Raw genomic sequence first — 7,176 nt, forward strand, 5'->3', positions numbered from 1 at the left:
TCTCGTCTCGGTCGGTTGGTACGTTGATGACGACGACGACGACGACGAAGACGACGACGACGACGACGAGACGGCATCGATGGCGACCACGATGACGACGACCTCGACGATTCCAGTCTGCACCTTGACCTCCGATGTCCGTGTGCACTGCCGTCGTGCTGTTTGTCGTTTGTCGTATGTATCGCTGTCAAGGGTGCCGTTGTCGATGTTGTTGTTGTCGACGCTGTCGTCTGTTCTCTCTTCTCGGCCGGCTGTGACGTGGACGTTGACGACGACGACGACGAGACGGAATCGATGGCGACCACGATGACGACGACCTCGGCGAGTTCAGTCTGCACCTTGACCCTCGATGTCCGTGTGCACTGCCGTCGTGCTGCTTGTCGTTTGTCGTATGTATCGCTGTCAAGGGTGCCGTTGTCGTTGTTGTTGTCGACGTTGGTCGCTTTCGTTCTTTGAGTCTCGGTCTCGGTCCAAGTCAGGGGAGAAACAAAAAAGAGGCCATCAGCGCGGGCAGCGCGCTTCTACTGACGGCGAACCCCCTCGAAAAATAAATAAACACGTGCCCGTCGTTGTAGTTGTCTGTCTTATGTCGGTCGGTCGGTCGGTCGGTCTGTCGTTCTGTCGAAACAAAGTCCCAAATTCCAACGATACCTGGTTGATCCTGCCAGTAGTCATATGCTTGTCTCAAAGCTTAAGCCATGCAAGTGTAAGTTCACGCCACGCATTAGAACGGGCGAAACCGCGAATGGCTCAGGAACCGGACCTAATCCTCGGGACCGTATTCCTCCTCGGAGGCGATGGATAACTGTGGCAATTCTAGAGCTAATACATGTGACACAGGCCGCGATCGGTCGGCGCGCCGTCGTCGCCACGCCTCGCGCGCTGGCACCCGCGTCGGCCGTTCCGGGTCGCGGCGCTACATATTAGACTGAGACCGATGCGCGTCATTCCGTCCTCCCGTCGTCGGCGTTCCCGCTCGCGGGTCCGTTCGGTGGCGGGGCTCATAGGGCGGCGCGCTCCGCTTTGGTGACTCTGGATAACTCACTGGTCGATCGCACGAGCTTTCACGCCCGGCGACGGGTCTCTCGAGGGTCCGCCCTATCAACTGTCGACGGTCGGTTAAGTGCCTACCGTGGTTACTACGGGTAACGGGGAATCGGGGTTCGATTCCGGAGAGGGAGCATGCGAAACGGCTACCACATCCAAGGAAGGCAGCAGGCGCGCAAATTACCCACTCCCGGCACGGGGAGGTAGTGACGAAAAATAACGACGCGGGACTCTGTCGAGGCCCCGCGATCGGAATGAGTACACTTCAAATCCGTTAACGAGGACCAACCGGAGGGCAAGTCTGGTGCCAGCAGCCGCGGTAATTCCAGCTCCGGTAGCGTATATTAAAGTTGTTGCGGTTAAAAAGCTCGTAGTCCGAACTCGGGTTCGTGGTCGCGCAAGCGGCCCCGGGGCGGCGGCGCCATCGTCCGTCGTTGACTTTGGTCGTCCGTTCGCATTCCCGGCCCTTTCCGCCGGTGTCAACCGCTAGCATACCCGCCACGCGGTCCTGCCGGCGAGGTGGACGAGGAGGTCGTGATCGGGATCCGGGAAAAAAAAAACAAGTGGTCGTCGGTTCGGTTCCGGGAGTAGTCTAACGGGGGGGTGCTACGTGTGTGTGTTTGGGTGCGTTCATTCGCATCCCCGCACTCTGACCCCCGCGCTTCTCTCCCTCTCCCTTTCCGCGCGTTCCTCTTTTTTTTGAACCCCCCGGTCCGCTCCGAGTCCCTGCTTCGTGTCTTGTCTGCGCGCGTGTTGCGGTCGGCGGTTTCTCCTCCAAGGGTGCTCTTAACCGAGTGTCCGCGGCGGCCGGTACGTTCACTTTGAAAAAATTAGAGTGCTCAGAGCGGGCTGTTCAAGCTTGCATACGATAAGCATGGAATGATGGAAGAGGGCCTCGTCTACGTCTGTCGGTCTCCGTCTACGGCGAGGCAATGATCGAAGGGAGCGGTCGGGGCCACTCGTATTGCGACGTTAGAGGTGAAATTCTTGGATCGTCGCAAGACGAACTGCAGCGATGGCGTGTGGCAAGCACGTTTTCCTCGATCAAGAGCGAAAGTCGGAGGTTCGAAGACGATCAGATACCGTCGTAGTTCCGACCGTAAACGATGCCGACCGGCGATCCGCCGGCGTTCGCTTCCATGACCCGGCGGGTAGCCTGCGGGAAACCAGAGTTCGGTTCCGGGGGGAGTATGGTTGCAAAGCTGAAACTTAAAGGAATTGACGGAAGGGCACCACCAGGAGTGGAGCCTGCGGCTTAATTTGACTCAACACGGGAAAACTCACCCGGTCCGGACACCGGTAGGATTGACAGATCGATAGCTCTTTCTCGATTCGGTGGGTGGTGGTGCATGGCCGTTCTTAGTTGGTGGAGCGATCCGTCTGGTTGATTCCGATAACGAACGAGACTCCGGCCTGCTAACTAGTGCGCCGATGTCAGTGATTTTTACGGCGGGCTCGGCGTCCTCCGTGGCGCTCGGGTCCGGGTCGGTTTTCTCACGCACTTCTTAGAGGGACGGGTGGCAGAAAGCCACACAGAGGCGGAGCGATAACAGGTCTGTGATGCCCTTAGATGTCCGGGGCCGCACGCGCGCTACACTGGAGGTATCAGCGGGGACTTCGCCCCGGCCCGAGAGGGTTGGGAAACCTCTGAACCACCTCCCGTGATAGGGATCGGGGCCTGTAACCAACCCCGTGAACGAGGAATTCCCGGTAGGCGCGGGTCAACAGCCCGCGTCGATCACGTCCCTGCCCTTTGTACACACCGCCCGTCGCTACTACCGATCGAACGGTCCGGTGAGGTCCTCGGATCTGGCCGACGACGCCGCCGGGCAGTGCGCGACGTGTCCGTCACGACACTCGTGCATCTACGCCTCGGCGTTCGATGCCTGGAGAAGACGACCGAACCCGATCGTTTAGAGGAAGTAAAAGTCGTAACAAGGTTTCCGTAGGTGAACCTGCGGAAGGATCATTACCGTTTTCCCGTTCGAGACTGGTTTGTTGTTTTCCGGCCTACCTCCTCTGTCTGTCGGCGTCAACGCCTCGAATGCGCGCAAACAAACCTATAAAAGGCGGAGCGAGAGATAGATTTGTGGTGACGCGGAGGTTTTTAAAGCCCCAGCTCTTCTTGCTTGCTTCCGCGTCTTACCACCTGTTTGTTTTTTCGCCCACCGCAAGTGATGGCCGCTTCTTCTTTGCCTTGTCGCCGCTTTATCGTTTTTTGTTTTTTTGCAGCCGCTGTGCCACCGCCGCTAGCTAAAAACAAACTACTCGCGACATTGCAATGCCGTCACGCCTCCTCGCACAGACCTCCTCGCACACTACTAAATCTATATAAACAAAAACTAATATAAAAAAACCCAAGTGCTGAACCCTGGACGGGGGATCACTCGGCTCGTCCGTCGATGAAGAGCGCGGCCAGCCGCGAGAACTGATGCGAATTGCAGGACTCAGTGAACATCGACACCTCGAACGCACATTGCGGCCCCGAGATCCCTTGTCTCGGGGCCACGTCCGGTCGAGAGGCGGAACGTTACATGTCTTTCTCCGTTAACGAAACGACATCTTGCCGTCCCCGTGCCCGCCCGGTCCTCGGCACGGTGGTAACCGGGACGTCGCAGGAGCGAGTGACGAGGGGGAAGAAAAATAAAAAAAGAATTGACTCCTTTCAATGTCTTTTTTTTTTTAAAACCCTCTCCGGCCTCCTCCTTCGTCTCCCGCTGGCAGACCGCGGAGTCTTTTCCCTTTTCGACCGCGTGAAGAAACACTGTGGAGGAGGAGCAGGAGGAGTCTGTCCGAAAGCAGCCGAAGGGAGAACAAAACAAAAAAAAAGCACCGACCTAACCGACTGCCGACGTAAGCGCCGCCTGCTCGTCTCGCTCTCTGCCTCATGAAGGTGTCTCTCAGCGACGCCTCGAGCAGCGCGACGAGCACGGCCGTCGCACCGTAAAAAGGTGGCCGCGTCGTAGGCAACGTCGGATGGGGAGGACCCAGGCTTTTTTTTAATTGTTGGCTTCTTCATTTTCGGTCGGACGGGCGCTATATCGGCCAGCCGTCGTCACACGGAGGGTACCGATCGAGATTCCTCTCCTCCAAACACCACACTCTACTAAAAACCGCCGCCCTCGGCTCGGACGAGACGACCCGCTGAACTTAAGCATATCGCTAAGCGGAGGAAAAGAAACCAACCGGGATTCCCTTAGTAACGGCGAGTGAACCGGGAGAAGCCCAACGCCGAATCCCGTCGCAAGTAAAAGGCTTCGGGACGTGTGGCGCATGGGTCGAAGGCAGCCGTTCGTTTTCGTCTCGCATAGTTCGGAGTTCCCTCGATCGGGGCCGCCCGCGGCGGGTGCCAGGCCCATTCGGTGCGGACGGCGAGCGACGGCCTTCGATCCGAGAGTCGGGTTGCTTGGGAACGCAGCCCAAATCGGGTGGTAAGCTCCATCCAAGGCTAAATACCGGGACGAGTCCGATAGTCGACAAGTACCGTGAGGGAAAGTTGAAAAGAACTTTGGAGAGAGAGTTCAAGAGAACGTGAAACCGCCCAGGGGTAAACGGGTGGGACCGCTCACCGCGATCGCGGGGGGACTCAGTCCGGTGCTGCCTAGGCTCGAGCCCAAACTCGATGTGTGTTCTTGAAAGAGAGGCCGTCGCGGCACAGGTCGTCGTTCGTCGTGTCCGCGGGGGACTCGTTCCCCGCGGTTCCAGCTTTTGTGCCCGCGTCGCCGACGAAGGAGACGGGCCGCGTGGATAGCGGGAAGGGAAACGTGGTGACGACCGCGGCGTCGGTAGGTGGCTGCGTCGGTTGGCTGCGACGGAGGGGACTCGTCCTCTCGATCGCTGCTGCCGCCGGGCCCTAACCCGCCGCATCCGTCGCCGCCGCTTCTTCTTTCCTCCTGCTCCCTCCGCGCGCGACTCCGCTGCACCCGTCCCCTTCATCATCGCTCGGCGTAATCATGGCGCGGGCGCTTCGGCGCGACCTCCGCGCGGCCGGCACCGGACGCACTTCCCCTCCGGTCCGTCGTCGCGACCCGTTCCCGGCGTGCAGGTCGAACACGCGGGTTTTTTTCCGTAGGCGGCAGGCGTTTCATCACCCTGAAAACCCCCGTCTTCCCACCTTGTGAAGTCGGGGGCCACCGGCCGTCGGGCCCGCGAACGTAACTGCCCCTTTCTGCCACGTAACTGCCCCTTTCTGCCGGGAACGGAGGAAATCTGACACGATCCGTTACACGTGGCGAGCCGGTCCGTTTTGATCCCGCCGGAAGTCGCGTGCGGGCGACGCACTCTGTGTGTCGCTCCTTAGGCGCCCCACCGTCTCGGGCGCGTGCGCGATGAGAGGCGGGATAGGACTGGCGCGGCCTCGCCGTCACGCACCTCGCCGACGTTTCGGGTTCTTGTCGGGGGCAACCCCGCCCGCGCCCGTTTCCGTTTCCGGAGAGGTCGCTCGGCGACGCTTTTTTACTCGAGCCGCCCGCCACCCCGGGTCAGCGACGTGCATCGGCAACCCACCCGACCCGTCTTGAAACACGGACCGAGGAGTCCTGGCCGTTCGCGAGTCGTAGGGGCCACCTCTGACTAACCCCGAAGGCGAAGCGAAAGCGAGAGAGCGTGTAGGAGGGCGTCGATCGGGAGAGGTGTCGTGGCAAAGTCGTCCGGGGGTCGTCGGGGGTGTCGTCGGTCTCGTGCCGTCGTCTTCTCCTCGCCTCACCCGCCTCCGAGCCGTGCCCGATCCCGCCGGCGCGGCGTTTTCGGCCTTCCGCCGTCGCTGCTGCGGTGCCCGCAACTTTTCCTTTTTTCTCTCTTCCCGAGAGAGATAGGAGAGGGAAGGCTCGTGGCTGACGTGCGGTTGTTTTTCCCTCCTCCCCGAGAGGGGACCGGCGCATCTTCCAAAAAGGGGAATTGCCGGGCGCCAGCTTCCATATCCTCCTTCCGCCCATCGGTGAGATCCCGCGGCTTGAACTAGTCCTATTTTGTCGTCGAGTTTAGGCGCTGCGCGCGGGCGCATCACCCCCGGGTCGGTTTCCCCTTTTTCCGAGTACGACTCGGCCGACTCTGGCGTAGCGAGCGACCAGGGACCCGAAAGATGGCGATCCACGCCCGGTCGGGATGAAGCCAGAGGAAACTCTGGTGGAAGTCCGAAGCGCCTCTGACGTGCAAATCGATCGTCGGAACCGGGTGTAGGGGCGAAAGACCAATCGAGCCGTCTAGTAGCTGGTTCCCTCCGAAGTTTCCCTCAGGATAGCTGGCGCTCGATCGTCGCAATTCCATCCGGTAAAGCGAACGATTGGAGGCCCCGGGGCCGTTCACGGCCTCGACCTACTCTCGAACTCGGAACGGGGTGGAACGGGCCGACTCTCCCGAACGACGGAGCCGACCCATCCGGCCGCCGCCGCCAGCACGCTTCGCTGGGCGGTTGGTCACCTCGAATGCGAGTGCCAAGTGGGCCACTTTTGGTAAGCAGAACTGGCGCTGTGGGATGAACCAAACGTCCGGCTAAGGTGCCTAACGCGACGCCCATGAGATCCCCGAAAGGGTGTCGGTCGATATAGACAGCAGGACGGTGGCCACGGAAGTCGGAATCCGCTAAGGAGTGTGTAACAACTCACCTGCCGAATCGACCGGCCCCGAAAATGGATGGCGCTGGAGCGACGGACCGATGCCGGACCGTCGCGGCGAGGAGCGATGAACTTTCGCGCCGAAACGATGCCGCGACGAGTAGGAGGGCGCCGCGGCGAGCACGGAAGCCTAGGGCGCGAGCCCGGGTGGAGCCGACCGCGGGTGCAGATCTCGGTGGTAGTAGCAAATATTCGAACGAGACCTTCGAAGACCGAAGTGGAGAAGGGTTCCGTGCCAACGGCGGTCGAGCACGGGTCAGTCGGTCCTAAGACGCGGGCGAAAGTCTTCCCGAAAGGCGCCGGATCCGTTATGAAAGTGAAAGCGATCGAATCGAATCGAATCAAAAGCCCAAACAAAAACAAAGCGGCCGGCCTCCCGTCGAAAGGGAATCGGGTTAATATTCCCGAACCCGGACTCGGAGAGGGCCCGGGGGTGGCGACGCTGTCGGCAGCGATGTCGGCGGCGCCCGTCGCTTCCCGGGCGAAACCGCGGTGACGCAAGCGAGCCCGGAGACGT

At 60.5% G+C, this 7,176-nt stretch overlaps 2 non-coding genes and 1 pseudogene across 2 annotated transcripts in view; all 3 read left to right on the forward strand.

Annotated features, from left to right (window-relative positions):
- The first annotated feature begins 648 nt into the window (after window positions 1-648).
- LOC145274826 (small subunit ribosomal RNA) lies at window positions 649-3,019 on the forward strand (annotated as a pseudogene).
- Window positions 3,020-3,414: 395 nt separating this feature from the next.
- Window positions 3,415-3,572, forward strand: LOC145274821 (5.8S ribosomal RNA). Its single transcript, XR_013866956.1, has one exon. It is a non-coding gene; the product is annotated as a 5.8S ribosomal RNA (ribosomal RNA).
- A 592-nt stretch (window positions 3,573-4,164) lies between these two features.
- LOC145274822 (large subunit ribosomal RNA) overlaps window positions 4,165-7,176 on the forward strand; it is a 5,415-nt gene continuing 2,403 nt past the window's right edge. The window contains exon 1 of the ribosomal RNA XR_013866957.1: window positions 4,165-7,176. This exon is cut by the window's right edge and continues 2,403 nt beyond it. This is a non-coding gene — a ribosomal RNA (large subunit ribosomal RNA).

Source organism: Euprymna scolopes, unplaced genomic scaffold (genome assembly GCF_053919585.1).
Source record: "Euprymna scolopes isolate OS-2025 unplaced genomic scaffold, ASM5391958v1 sca484, whole genome shotgun sequence".
Lineage (NCBI taxonomy): Eukaryota > Metazoa > Mollusca > Cephalopoda > Sepiida > Sepiolidae > Euprymna > Euprymna scolopes.